This window comes from Oncorhynchus nerka, linkage group LG9a (assembly GCF_034236695.1).
Source record: "Oncorhynchus nerka isolate Pitt River linkage group LG9a, Oner_Uvic_2.0, whole genome shotgun sequence".
Taxonomy (NCBI): domain Eukaryota; kingdom Metazoa; phylum Chordata; class Actinopteri; order Salmoniformes; family Salmonidae; genus Oncorhynchus; species Oncorhynchus nerka.
In genome coordinates, this window is record NC_088404.1 from 60,210,602 (window position 1) to 60,226,573 (window position 15,972).

At 42.9% G+C, this 15,972-nt stretch overlaps 1 protein-coding gene across 2 annotated transcripts in view; it reads left to right on the forward strand.

Annotated features, from left to right (window-relative positions):
- peak1 (pseudopodium-enriched atypical kinase 1) overlaps window positions 1-15,972 on the forward strand; it is a 263,257-nt gene that overhangs the window by 131,448 nt on the left and 115,837 nt on the right. The window contains exon 1 of one of the 2 annotated variants that reach the window (XM_029668785.2): window positions 3,624-3,868. The exons of the other annotated variant lie outside the window; for it this stretch is intronic. The gene's annotated coding sequence lies outside the window, so the exon portion shown is untranslated. Of the gene's footprint in view, window positions 1-3,623; window positions 3,869-15,972 lie in introns of those variants that run through there. 2 annotated transcript variants of the gene reach the window in all.

Here is a 15,972-nt window from a genome sequence, read left to right on the forward strand (position 1 = left end):
ATACCACCACCCCTTGTCCTACCAGAGGCTGTTGTTCTATCCTGCTGATACAGCTGGCAGGTTACACAATGTATGTTATTCATGTAGTCGTTCAGCCACGACTCGGTGAAACAAAATATATTACAGTTTTTAATGTCCCGTTGGTAGGATATACATATGTGCTTGTAGTTTGTCCACTTTATTATCCAGCGATTGTACGATGGCCAATACTACCGATACCAAAGGCAGATTAGCCACTCGTCGCCGAATCCATACAAGGCACCCCAATCTCCTTCCGGGATATCTCCGTATTTTTCTCTTGTGAATGATGGGGATGAGGGCCTGTTCGGGTGTCTGGAGTAAATCCCTCTCTTCGGACTCATTAAATAAAAATGATTTGTCCAGTTCAAGGTGGGTAATCACTGTTCTGATGTCCAGAAGCTCTTTTCGGTCATAAGAGACGGTAGCAGCAACATTATGTACACAATAAGTTACAAACAACCTGAAAAAAACGAACAAAATAGCATGGTTGGTTAACAGCCCATAAAACGTCAGCCGTCCCCTCCGGCGCCATTACATGTATATTGTAGAGAATCATTGTATCATCTAAACCGCTGTGAAATATATTTTAAATAACCAAACATTTTGTATTTTTGACACTGGTGTACAAACCCGAAAGTAAAAGATGCAAAAACAACTTAAAAATGGGAAGCATAGAAATAGTGCACATAGAACAGATCTACTGCTTCTTAGACTTGCTTTCAATGAGAAACTCACATTTAGAAACTCACGTTTCTATTTGAATTTTGTCGATTCACCCTAACAGTTACATATTGCAGCTTTAAATATTTGAACCGGGGAACAATGGATATCGGTTAATCGTTACATCCCTAAAGGTTGTCCTTGTAAGCCCTTGGGCCTACTGCCCCTCAGAGGAGGTGTCATGCTGTCACTCTGAAACTGGACCCTGGCCTTCCGTATTGAGCGCATTTGGCCATGATCTGCTTCATACATCTCTTCTTGGTCCATTGTTGGTCAATGGAGGTTGATGTTGTCCAATCAAGGTAGTGCTTTGCCATTAACACTAAACACTGTAAAGAGATGCTAGATTATTGTTCATAGGGTTGGTGCACATACGCATGCACACACACAGTGTCCCATAATGCTTGACAGTATAAAACAAAACATTTGCAAGAGGACTATTTCACAGGGGGACTTATTCAAATTCATGTGGCCGGTAAACACAAAGTCAAATAAAGTGGGCATATTGCAGTCTGAGAACTCTTTACGACTAAAGTCTTGTAGCCAAACAAAACAGAGCGTGTGCGTACTGTAATTAGGGAGGCAACCAGGAAATGTTACAGTACCTGTGGAAGTCAAACAGAACGAGCTTAATTGTTGCAATGTTTGAGCGATGCTAGCTAGTAAAAACTATTGTCTGCCATTTCTGTACATGTGACGCTTACGGAAAAGTATGTTCAAGAACTATGTATCAAATATGGTTTTCACAGTTCATAAGCAAGGCAGACAACATTGTTTTCCTCATAGCTCATGTTGGAATGGGTCCATGCATTTCCATTTAAACGTTGACTGCGCAAACAGATTGGATACATTTCTTGGATTCCATTTTTGGAAACCCACAGCTGGCTTGTTCCGTCCCAGCTCTGTTCCCTGTGGTACTGCTCTCACACCTACCTAGCCAATCAGGACACATTTTGATTGAGACTTGGAAGAGAGCTTGGCTACATGTGTAATAGCATGAAGATGACTTTGATACAGTTAGAAAAGTTAGAAAATTGTAACCTGATAGGAAAAATATGATTAACAGAGTGGAAGCTGTAAAGGGGGGGGGGACTAACTTCATATTAATGCCCATGATTTTGGAAAGAGATGTCCCACAAGCAGATGTCCACATACTTTTGGTAATGTAGTGTATTTATTGTATAAAATTGTTGCCTAAAATAGCCTACATAGGAATAGAAAATAACAAGCTAATTGATGGTCAACAGATGCAAATTTGTCAGTTTCATTGACGACTTTTCCCGATAACAGAAGCATGCGAGGGAGTTCCATAACTTCCAAAAACTGAGCATGCGTAAACATGCTGACCAGACCGCTCATGTTGATTTTGTCCATCCACACCAGACGCCATCAGGACAAGCAGGTTGAAATATCAAAAGGAACTCTGAACCAACTACATTCATTTGGGGACAGGTCGAAAAGCTTTAAACATTTATAGCAATGTAGCTAGCTAGCTTGCTGTTGCTAACTAATTTGTCCTGGGTTTTAAACATTGGGTTGTAATTTTACCTGAAATGCACAAGGTCCTCTACTCCGACAGTTAATCCACAGATAAAAGGGTCAACCGAGTTTGTTTCTAGTAATCTCTCCTCCTTCAGGCTTCTTCTTTGGACAATATATAGCAGTTGGCAACCAACTTTAAGGTGCATTACCACCAACAACTGGAGTGTGAACTTCAGTTCATCTTTCAATCACCAACGTGGGTATATGCTCCTAAAAACCAATGAAGAGATGGGAGAGGTGGGACTTGCAGCGCATGAAGTTTCATAAATAGAACCAAGTTATATTTTAGTGTCTGGCTACGCAGACCTCATTGGCGTGGGAGAGCAGTGTGGGTGCAATTATTGAATAACATGTATGTGTACATTTATTTTGAGACAGAGCGATGTGGTCAGCATGTAAAACACTTCGCGTGATATAGTTTTTCCTAAGCAAAGTCAACATTATAATGCAGTTTAAACCACCTCTGAGCAAATTTATCCAATGGTCTAAAGAGCACCTAAAGTCATTTTCCTGTGATTTGTCACCTTTATTTCTTGATGCATGTTAATATGTTTTATGGAAAAGGGGTTGGAAATAGGTGTCCCCATAATGACAATTAATATAGCCTACCTACAACTGATTAAAAATAAGTTGTCACGACGTGTGCGCGTACTGCTCTCGCTCCTCACGTGATTCCGCTCATCTGAACAAACACACCCCTTCGCTACCACTCACTGACACACTCAGAAACAGCCTGCCTCATTGGATGATAGTCAGCAGCAGGTCACTGTGAAATATAGATTTTTAAGAAATTGCCATGGCGGCCGCGGTGCAATTTAGAAGTAGCCCAAATACTCGCGACCAATACATTTACACCCCCGACATCGTTTTCAATGTAGCAACATTCCCTGGAAAACTGCGAACATGGCAACCCAGCTCACACTAAGCAGTGGACAGCTGCTGGGCTCAGGCCCCGCAAAGTGCTTGATTAGGAGCCATGGATAAGATGATATGCCTCCCTGGGAAGTCACGCTCCCTGTGGGTCAGATCGTTCGCTCTTTGGAATCTGCCGTTTTCTCGTTTTCCTGACTCCCTCTCGATTTGACGCCCCTTTTTGTTGTTACTTCCCCCTCTCTCTGACACTCCTCTCTTTATCTCCAATTCATATTCTCCTTTTCATATTCTCACCTTCCCCGGCGCCCCCCTCCCCCACCCCGGTCTCTCTCTCCTGGGTCTCTCACTGTGTACGTACTCCTGTTCTTCTCTATGTGGAGTCTGTCTGTAATGGGCTCTTAGCCGTGACTACATTATTGATGTGGCGGATCGGGTGACAGACAGACAGACAGGGGGCTGAGCCTGTATGGGTGCCGCTAAAGAGTGAGGGGAGAGGCCAAGTCCAGTGCTCTCCCTCTCTCTCTCTCCCACTCCCTTTTCCTTTCTATTTGGATCGCTCTCCCTCACTTTATCCCCTGCACTCTCTCTCTATCCCCCTGTTTTGCTCTCTCACGCGTTATCCCTCCTTCGCCAGCTCGCTCCTCGTTTGAATGCATTTGTCATGTGGCGCTTCCCCCAGCCCAGGCGCCGATCGGATTCAAAGAATCGCTCCGTAAGTTGGGCTCTCCTATTTGTTTTGTTTTTATCTCAAATGTTCCTCTCTATGCATGCTTTAGGCAACTGTTGCTGGTGGCAGCTCGCTTTGCCAGTGGGTTTTGGTATAACGACTTAAGCGGCAGACAAACTGATGGACCGATATAGACACAGACCGACTGATAGACAGAAACAGACAGACGGATAAAGACTGCGCGAGAGGGGGAGGGAGTGACGGAGACAGGGGAGTGTGCAGCGTCACTGACACATTCGGTCTTGTGTATGAAGTGTGTGCGTGAAGTTGCAAGGGGACTTTCGACACCAGGGGTGCTCTGTTATTAGACAGGATGTAGGGCATTGAACACGCTGACTGGCAAGTTAACGAGGTGCTTGTTCACGTTCGGGAGCAGCGGGTATGTCTTAGTCACGGTGTTGCTCTGTTTTGGTGACTACACACGATTACATATGAACACACAACGACACCCTTGTGCTTTTGTTGATTAAATAGTAGAACATGGTTGCTCATTTGAATAATGAACATGATTGTTGATGACCCAAATACATTTTTAAGGTCTGCTATTTAAGGGAAGTAAAAAATATGTTTGAGTGGGGATAGTTAATAATTTACTGATTTTTACTGCGCTTTGTGTTCAGCACCTTTTGGAACCAGTATGTATATGCATTATGATTTAATTTTTTTTTTTTATCTTGGATGCAGCGTAATATATATCAGAATATTATGTGCCATTTAGCAGACACTTGTCCAAAGCGACTAATGGTTTTCTTATTTTAGCGACTATTGCTGGGTCCTCTCTCAACTCTAACATACAATTGATTGAACCTGCAAACTGATAACTCCTGGTATGATAAAGGGATTTTCTCAGGAGATTGGAACTGTCTATGCTTCAAAAGGCAGGGAGGGAGAGAATGTTGCCTGGAGCAAGATTATAGCTGAAAGCCGGCCGTATCGGGGGAGATGATTAATTTGTTAGGGTTTTTCAGCATCCGGTTGAATGAAATCCCATGGATTGGTATTATCTTGAGTTGGTAGTCTCTCTTAGCTTTGTTCGAGCGCCACCAAGCACAGCTGAGCAGTCACGAAATGCGCAAACTTATTTTGTGTTGGTGCAATTTTACTGTACCGATCCACTAGATGCTTGATTTTCAGTTATTTCTATGCAGGTTTGTGGTCAATTACGTTTCAGGAGTTTGCTTTTAATGTCGGATTAGAATGAAGAGGTCAGGGCCTGCATTCCTAAAGCGTGTCATGCCCCAAAACAGTGCACAGATACCAGCCAGCCATTTGAGTGATGCCATCGCTGGTCTGGCTTGATGAATGGAAGGTGTCACTATGGAGAGGTAAACCTGGAGAATTTGTCGAATGATGGCATCACTTGTCCTTGTTGTGGAATGGTGAGTCATGAAGGGGCTGGTAGCTACTCTGATGCTGGCTGGAATCTTACCTGACCAGTCACTGCACGGGAACCATTGCTTTATAGATTGATTTTTGATTGTGTAATTAACTGTGTGATTTGTCACAGCAGAGAATTGGAGCATGAATTAAAGAGTGCCCAAAGGCACTTCTATTAAAAAACTTCCACTGACTCTCTTGCACACTCACTGGACTCTTCACAAATGACACTCCTATGCATATTGATGCCACACCAACTCACACTCTTTACATACAGCCCTGCTGTTTATTATCGATCCTGATTGCCAAGACACTTATACCACTAACTACACTACCGTTGAAAAGTTTGGTTTCACTTAGAAATGTCTTTGTTTTGCTTTTCTTTCAAAAACAATGTCTCCATTAAAATATCAAATTGATCAGATATACAGTGTAGACATTGTTAATGTTGTAAATGACTATTGTAGCTGGAAACTGCAGTTTTTTGGGGGGGATTAATCGATATAGGCGTACAGAGGCCCATTATCAGCAACCATCACTCCTGTGTTCCAATGGCACGTTGTGTTAGCTCATCCAAGTTTATAATTTTAAAGGCCAACTCATCATTAGAAAACCTTTTTGAAATTGTTAGGACAACTGACAGCTGTTGTTCTGATTAAAGACTCAATAGAACTGGCCTTTAGACTAGTTGTGTATCTGGAGCATCAGCATTTTTGTGGGTTCGATTACATGCTCGAAATGACCAGAAACAAATACCTTTTTTCTGAAAAGCATCAGTCTATTCCTGTTCTGAGAAATGAAGGCTATTCCATGTGAGAAATTGCCAAGAAACTGAAGATCTGGTACAACGCTGCCTACTACCTGTAACGGTTTACTTGACTTGAAGGAGAGGCGGACCAAAATGCAGCGTGGTTTCTATTCATGGTTCTTTAATAAAGAAAACTATACACGAATAGACTAACAAAACAATAAATGTGAGAACGTAAACAGCCCTATCTGGTGCAAACACAGAGACATGAACAATCACCCACAAAACCCAACACCAAACAGGCTACCTAAATATGGTTCCCAATCAGAGACAATGACTAACACCTGCCTCTGATTGAGAACCATATCAGGCCAAACATAGAAATAGACAAACTAGACATGTAACATAGAATGCCCACTCAGATCACACCCTGACCAAACAAAACATACAAACATACAAAGCAAACTATGGTCAGGGTGTGACAACTACTCCCTTCACAGAACAGCGCAAACTGGCTCTAACCAGAATAGAAAGTGTGGGAGGCACCGGTGCACAACTGAGCAAGAGGACAAGTACATTGGAGTGTATAGTTTGAGAAACGGACGCCTCAAAAGTCTTCAACTGGCAGCTCAATTAAATAATACCTGCAAAACACCAGTCTCAAAGTCAACAGTGAAGAGGCGACTCCGGGATGCTGACCTTCTAGACAGAGTTGCAAAGAAAAAGCCATATCTCAGACTGGCCGATAAAAATAAAAGATTCAAATGGGCAAAAGAACACGACACTGGACAGAGGAAATTCAGCAAAGTTATAAAATGATTGCTGTCTGTTCCGAAAATAATAAAATAATCCAGAATAGCTTTCTGCACCTTTAGTAGGTCTATAATTTCAAAATCAAATCAAATTTTATTAGTCACATGCGCCGAATTCAACAGGTGTAGACCTTACCGTGAAATGCTGAATACAACAGGTGTAAAGATTAGTGAAATGCTTACTTTACGAGCCCCTAACCAACAATGCAGTTAAAAAAAAGATAAGTCATTAATAAAATAATAATAAATAATTAAAGGGCAGCAGTAAAATGACAATATACAGTGAGTTACCTATACAGAGTCAATGTGCGGGGGCACCGGTTAGTTGAGGTAGTATGTACATGTAGGTAGAGTTATTAAAGTGACTATGCATAGATGATGATAACAGATGGTAGCAGCGGTGTAAAGAGACATTTGATTAGGTGTTCAACCTGTCAGGATGCTCTCGATTGTGCAGCTGTAGAACCTTTTGAGGATCTGAGGACCCATGCCAAATTTTTCAGTCTCCTGAGGGGGAATAGGTTTTGTGCCCTCTTCATGACTGTCTTGGTGTGCTTGGACCATGTTAGTTTGTTGGTGATGTGGACACAAAGGAACTTGAAAATCTCAACCTGCTCCACTGCAGCCCCGTAGATGAGAATGGGGGCGTGCACGTTCCTCTTTTTCTTGTTCTCCACAATCATCTCCATGTTGAGGGAGAGGTTATTGTCCTGGCACCACACGGCCAGGTCTCTGACCTCCTCCCTGTAGGCTGGCTCGTCGTCGGTGATCAGGCCTCCCACTGTTGTGTCATCGGCATAATGATGGTGTTGGAGTTGTGCCTAGCCGTGCAGTCATGAGTGAACAGGGAGTACAAGAGGGGGCTGAGCACGCACCCCTGAGGGGCTCCTGTGTTGAGGATCAGCGTGGCAGATGTGTTGTTACCTACCCTTATTACCTGGGGGCGGCCCGTTAGGAAGTCCAGGATCCAGTTGCAGAAGGTGTTTAGTCCCAGGATCCTTGGTTTATTGATGAGCTTTGAGGGCGCTATGGTGTTGAACATTGAGCTGTAGTCAATGAATTGCCTTCTCACATAGGTGTTCCTTTTGTCCAGGTGGGAAAGGGCAGTGTGCAGTGCAATAGAGATTGCATCATCTGTGGATCTGTTGGGGCAGTATGCAAATTGGGGTGGGTCTAGGGTTTCTGGGATAATGGTTTTGATGTGAGCCATGACCAGCACTTCATGGCTACAGACGTGCTACGGGTCGGTAGTCATTTAGGCAGATTATATTAGTGTTCTTGGGCCCAGGCACTAGTCCTAGTAATCCGTCTGGCCCTGCGGCCTTGTGAATTTAGCCACGGATCAATAGCTTCTTTAAAAAAATAGCCTAGCTGTGGATTGTGTGTAGCCCAATAACAAGGAATAGGCTACAGTCGGGAATGTGCGGCATCTCTGCAGTGAACAGCATGCAGACAAAACAGGCCTTTTGCAAAATTAATAATATAATTGTTGGAAGACACAGGTTGTAAAGCAAAGGGCTTCTACTCTAATCTGTCTGGTGTAGGCTACCAAAAAAGTTTAGCACCGAATAGGCCTATTGAGCGAACATTGCTTTACAAAGTAAAACTATAGAGTTAGGCTTTTGGTACAAGTGTATTGGCCATCGCCAGCAAGTGAGCTGCTCATGATTGGGTGTGTCAGTGAAACTGGAAAGCCTTTTTTGGACTGTAATTTCCTTCTCATATTGTACAGTGTGTGTGTCGCTGCACACCGAGGCCCAGGTTATTGATGGATTCCAGACAAGGTCCTTTTTAAAAATCTCAGATTTCAGTGTCAAAGTGAACTGTAATTTCAAAACATTTGTGCTGTATTAAAAAAGGATTCTGCCAAAGTCTCGAGTCATGTAAAATGAATTAAAAATTACATGACCAGGACCCTAAAAAATGGTCCCCATGTGTGCAACCTCTGTAACCATCTCCACTCTACTGCTCTATGCCACTACACAAAAGTGATTATATGCATGCAATGAACAAGATTATAAATCATAAGTTCCGGTACCTCAAGAGCTCCCCGGGTCATCCTCTCATGCTCACATTTTGTTCCGCACCTCGATTTACACATTTAAGCACTGAACACAGGTAGTCTAGACTAGCTAACCAACAAATACTACAATATCCACACAAGCCACTAGCCAGCCAGCCATATACTGTGTCATGAGTTAGGTTTTTGATATTAGGCTATATTATGAAGTTATTATTTAAGATAAATCACAATCAGTAAAAAAAATGGAGCTAGCTAACTAGCAGATTTACATCAATGATCAGCTAATAGCCTACCCTAGTTCCCCAATGATTGACATGTCTTTAGGAGGCACTGTAACTAGCTTTATAACAATTTGTGATGAGTGAGTGTGTTGCAAAAATAAAAATCGCCTATGCAAAAAAAAAAAAAATACATTAGCTGCAGAGGCAGTTTGTGTGTTATGAATTTCAATTTCAAGATAAATTTGTAAAAATCCAAATAACTTCACATATCTTCATTGTAAAGTGTTTAAATACTGTTTCCCATGCTTGTTCAATGAACCATAAACAATTAATGAACATGCATCTGTGGAACGGTCATTAAGACACTAACAGCTTACAGACGGTAGGCAATTAAGGTCACAGTTATGACAACTTAGGACACTAAAGAGGCCTTTCTACTGACTCTGAAAAACACCAAAAGAAAGATGCCCAGGGTCCCTGCTCATCTGAGTGAACCAGCCTTACACGGAACCCAAACCGGCTGTGTGCGTGCGCCATCGTGCATACATTTATTTTGTCCCCCAACACCAAACGCGATCACGACATGCAGGTTAAAATATCAAAACAAACTCTGAACTAATGACATTCATTTGGTAACAGGTCGAAAAGCATTAACCATGTATGGCAATTTAGCTAGTTAGCTTGCACTTGCTAGCTAATTTGTAATATTTAGCTAGCTTGCTGTTGCTAGCTCATTTGTCCTGGGATATAAACATTGAGTTGTTATTTTACCTGAAATGCACAAGGTCTTCTATTCTGACAATTAATCCACACATAAAAGGGCCAACCGAATCGTTTCTAGTCATCTCTCCTCCTTCCAGGCTTTTTCATCTTTGAACTTATATGGTTATTTGCATCTACACTTTTACCACAACATCCGACAAAACATTCTTTCAATCACCCACGTAGGTATAACCAATGAGGAAATGGCACATGGGTGTCTGCTTCTATAAACCAATGAGGAGATGGGAGAGGCAGGTCTGGGACCTGTTGGATCGGAGGGTGAGGGCTAGGGCCATTCCCCCCATAAATGTATGGGAACTTGCAGGTGCCTTGGTGGAAGAGTGGGGTAACATCTCACAGCAAGAACTGTCAAATCTGGTGCATTCCATGAGGAGGAGATGCACTGCAGTACTTAATGCAGCTGGTGGCCACACAAGATACTGACTGTTACTTTTGATTTTGACCCCCCTTTGCTCAGGGACAAATTATTCCATTTCTGTTAGTCACGTGTCTGTGGAACTTTTTTTCAGTGTATGTCTCAGTCGTTAAATCCTGTTATGTTCATACAAATATTTACACATGTTAAGTTTTCTGAAAATAAAGGCAGTTGACAGTGAGAGGACATTTCTTTTTTTTGCAGAGTTGATTAATTATGAAGAAAAAAAAATTCAAGGGGGAATATGGTGTGATTCAAATTGCCATCGGCTCTACGGGTCTCTATGAGCAAACCCTGGATATTGACCCACTTGCAGTCCTCAGAAGTATTCATGTCTCCACAAACCATCATGACCCTGAAAACGACCAAAACAAGCCACAACGATTAACCAGACAACCTCTTATCTTACACAATTGAGTATTTTTTTTGACTGTAATCACATTTGTTTGGCCAAAAGCATGTCCACATCTTTTTACAACTCACTCCTGCTCCTGTGTAGTTGATGTCAGTTCCACTATAGCTGAAATGAAGTGTAGATTGACTTTGATATTGAGTCGCTTTCCAACAGCTTTCCAGCTAAGAGAAACACTAAGCTGTCTGCCAGTCTGTGGGAGTGTTAAATAACACCCAGGGCCACCCACACTGTGGACAATCACTGAAGGGTTTCACTGCAACTACACTTTTCTATTCCTCTGCCATTAAACACCCAGACTGACCACACAGACAGACAGACACACACATCATTGGCACCATCTCCCTGCTGTTTCACACCCTTGCTGTTGGAGCTACCAAAAGGACTGTGGGTGGCAATCCCTTGACTTGAAACAAGGACTGACCACATGTCTAAAACCCACACACACTGTACACTATGAATGTGCCCATCTGTGGACTTTTCTATAATTTGGTTAAAGCTTGACACGCGAGATATAGTCAGTGCCGTTTGGCTGGCGCTTGTTTCCACTTCGGAACGTGCATGGTTGTTATGGTGATATGTTATGGGAGAGGAAGAGACCGATGACGAAACATTCCACAGTAAAGGGAAGGGTGTTTCGTAGGAGCATAACCAAAAAGGCAATCTGAGGACAGACACTGAAAGGCCTACAGAGTTTTCACAATGGAACCCATTGATGTGATCGACTCCATTATGCGTTGACCAGGTTTTGGAGCTATTGATTGCACAGTAATTTAAGTAACATGTAATTTTCTCATAATTTAGTCTATTTCAGTGGGCTTAATTGTTGTGTAGTCTTTTGGAGGACTGAAGCACATCTTGATCATTTATAAATAATGCTAATTTAGACTGATGTCAACAACCGCGGTGCTATAACCGAAGACTACTGATGTACAGTAAGCATTTGAAGGATTCTATATGTAGTCTAAATCAATGTGTTACATACTTATCATATGGTCTCTTGTAGTGGCTTTGTAAATGAGTTGTTGCTTGCCATTATGTATTCCCATCCAAGGTTGCAATATGTTACTGTGTTAACCATGCGGCTCCATCCTCCTTATCCCTCTCTCATGTCCCTCCTCTGTTGGCATAGCACTGCTTTGTCTCGTGTGATGGATCTGAACTTACCACGTGGTGACATGGTTAGCCTCTCTCCCAGTCATGTTAATGAGAGTGAGAAACATCTAGGGTAGCATTCCAAATGGCACCCTATTCACTACTTAGTGCACTTGATAAAGAGTAGGGTGTGTCGCTCAGGTGAGACGATTCGCTAACTTGTAAGACACCATCTCCTTGGAGCGCTAATTGATACCAACCTAACCACACACGGACAACTTGCTTCAACAAATGTGCATGTTTGCATTGTCTTTAAGTTTGACTTTGTTTGGGTTTTCAAGAGAGCCAGAACCTCTAGAGCGCAACCTTTTCATAAACAAATCAGTGGCTTTCATGCTGCAAAGCCATGGGCAATTCCTATTCTGTAATCAACATTACATTTCACAGTTCGGCATTTCTATGTAAAAGGATCCATTAGCAGGAATATGTGAGGTGCCCCCCTGGACTCTGCAAACTGTAAACCGCATGTCCTAAGGGCACATTTATTGTAGCTGGGGACTTAATAAAGGACATCTAAGGAAAATGCTGTGTTGTGACTGAGTGTGTGTTGTGACTGAGTGTGTGACAGAGAAAATCGGTTTTGTGTCATTTAGACGGAAAATGCGTGCATTTTAGCATTTGAGTCACTTTTTAAAGGTGGCAAAAGTTCCAAATAAATTTGTAAAAGTAGCTACATTTGTTGCTAGGTGCTGTTTGGAAAAAAAAAGTTGCCAGGGTAGTCTGAAAAGTTGCTAAATCCAGCAACAAAATTGCTAAGTTGCCATCACTGGCTGGGAACATGGACGTGTGCAAACAGACCAGCTTTGCCCTCCGGAAGGCAATCAAAGAGGCAAAACGACAGTACAGGGACAAATCACAAACTATAAAGGGAAAGCCAGCCAAAGTGCAGACAACGCCGGACAAGCTTAAACGCCACCTTAGTCTGCTTAGAGGAAAACACAAGAGCTGCTGGCACGGGCCTCTGCCGATTACGAGGACTGTGAGCTCTCATTCTCCGTGGCCGACGAGAGTAAAACATTTAAACATGTTAACCCTCGCGAGGCTGCCTGCCCAGACATCATCCCAAGCCGCGTCCTCAGAGCAGGTTTACGGACATATTCAGTCTCTCCCTATCCCAGTCTGTTGAGCCCACTTATACCCAAGAAAGCAAAGGTAATTTAACTAAATTACTATCGCCCCATAACACTCTCTTCTGTCATCGTGAAGTGCTTTGTGAGGCTATTTAAGGATTATATCACGTCCACTGTACCAAACACCCTAGACCCATACGAATTTGCATACCACCCCAACAGATTCACGGATGTTGCAATCACCATCGCAATGCACACTGCCCTATCTCGTCTGGACAAGAGGAATACTTATGTAAGTATGCTTTTCATTGACTACAGTTCAGCCTTCAACACCATAATGCTATCCAAGCGCATCACTAAGCTTGGGGCCCTGGGTCTGAACCCTACCCTGTGCAATTGGGTCTTGGACTTCCTGACAGGCCAACCCCAGGTGGTGAAGGAAACACCTCCGCCACGCTGATCCTCAACATGGGGGTTCCCACAAGGTTGGGTGCTTAACCCCCTCCTGTACTCCCTGTTCACCCATGAGGGCGTAGCCACACACGTCTCTAACTCAATCATCAAGTTTGCTGACGAGACAACAGTGGTAAGCCTGATTACCAACATGGACGAGACATCCTACAGGGAGGTGGTGAGGGCCCTTGAGGAGTATACCAGGAAAATAACCTCTCCCACAACATCAACAAAACAAAGGAGCAAATTGTGGACTTCAGAAGACAAGAAGATCACACCCCCCATCTACATCGACTGGAGAGGGTGATAGCTTCAAGCTCCTCGGCGTGCACATGTTACTAGCTGTTGTTAGGTATACTGCATTGTTACTAGCTGGCTACTCTACCCTGTACCTTAGAGGCCCTATGTACATAGTCATTGAACACTGGTCAATTTACTGTCCACAACATTGTTTTACCCATTTCATATTTTATCGCAGGTTCAGTGAAGTGCTTATGTTTCTAGCTCCAACATTACGGTATACTGTGTATGTATGTATGTATGTATGTATGTATATATATATATATTAGTTGAAGTCAGAAGTTTGCATACATCTTAGCCAAATACATTTAAACTCAGTTTCACAATTCCTGACATTTAATCCTAGAAAAAAATCTGTTTTAGGTCAGTTAGGATCACCACTTTATTTTAAGAATGTGAAATGTCAGAATAATAGTAGAGAGAATTATTTATTTCAGCTTGTATTTCTTTCATCACATTCCCAGTGGGTCAGAAGTTTACATACACAATTAGTTTTGTGATGGCCACTCCAATACCTTGACTTTGGTATCTTTAAGCCATTTTGCCACAACTTTGGAAGTATGCTTGGGGTCATTGTCCATTTGGAAGACTCATTTGCGACCAAGCTTTAACTTGCTGACTGATGTCTTGAGATGTTGCTTCAATATATTCACATCATTTTCTCTCCTCATGATGCCATCTATTTTGTGAAATGCACCAGTCCCTCCTACAGCAAAGCACCCCCACAAAATGATGCTGCCACCCCCGTGCTTCACAGTTGGAATGGTGTTCTTCGGCTTGCAAGCATCCCCCTTTTTCCTCCAAACATAACGATGGTCATTATGGCCAAAAAGTTATATTTTTGTCCTCAGACAGAGGACATTTTTCCAAAAAGTATGAGTTTGTCCCCATGTGCAGTTGCAAATCGTAGTCTGTTTTTTTATGGCGATTTTGGAGCAGTGGCTTGTTCCTTGCTGAGCGGCCTTTCAGGTTATGTCGATATAGGACTCGTTTTACTGTGGATATAGATACTTTTGTACCTGTGTCCTCCAGCATCTTCACAAGGTCCTTTGCTGTTGTTCTGGGATTGATTTGCACTTTTCACACCAAAGTACGTTCATCTCTAGGAGACCGAACGAGTCTCCTTCCTGAGCTGTGAGATGGCTGCGTGGTCCCATGGTGTTTATACTTTAATCGCAGTTCAGATATCCAGAAGCTCTTTTCGGTCATAAGAGACTGTAGCATCAACATTATGTGCAAAATAAGTTACAAACAATGAGGAAAAACACAAAATAGCACAATTGGTTAGAAGCCCATAAAACAGTAGAAATCCCTTCCGGCGCCATTCAATAACCAAAAGCTTTATTTTTTTAAAGTCATGATGTCATGTCATAGCTGACGCCCAATTATTTCTGCAGACATATTTGAATCCTAATTTCCGAGCATATCTTTAAGAGTTTTGGGAAAATTTGGTAGCATAAAAAACTGAGGGAGATCGTACCTACATTCTGGCACTAAACTTTTCATCACAGCTCCAACACTGGTGTGGTAGTGTCTGACCCGTCCTTCAGTTAACTGAGTGAACTCTGAGTCATATTTTTATGAGTCAACTCAGCATGTAGGCTGACCTTTGTTTGGAGCTTTTGGTAATGAAGCTATGTATGACTTGGGGAGTGAGTGATATGGTACGTGGTCTTCACTGGAATTTCCCATTAAATGTAGAATTTTTTTGTGATTACTCGTTAACTCTGGGCAAGATAGACCACTGCGTCACTCGGGAGGCCCTAAGGCACTGCATCGCTGTGCCACTAGAGATTCTTGGTTAGAGTCCAGGCTCTGTCGCAGCCGACCACGAGACCCATGGGGCGGCGCACAATTGGCCCAGCGTCGTCCGGGTTAGGGGAGGGTTTGGCCGGCAGGGTTGTCCTTGTCCCATCTCAGCGGCAGTGCATGCTGACACGGTTGCCAGATGTACTGTGTTTCCTCCGACACATGGGTGTGGCTGACTTCTGGGTTAAATGGGCATTGTGTCAAGAAGCAATGTGGCTTGGTTGGATTGTGTTTCAGTGGACGCACGGCTCTCGACCTTCGCTTCTCCCGAGTCCGTGCGGGAGTTGCAGTGATAGGACAAGACTGTACCTACCAATTGGATACCACGAAATTGGGGGGTAAAATATAATAATAATAACAAACTCCGGGCAAGATATGGACAAATCTCTTTGGCCCAAGGCTTAAGAATTCCCACAGGTTATTTGTCCTCGTAACGTGTTCGGCTTTACAGCAGCAATTGGAACGTTAACGGGGCGCTTCAACCTAAATCCACAGTTAGTGAGTCTTGCTC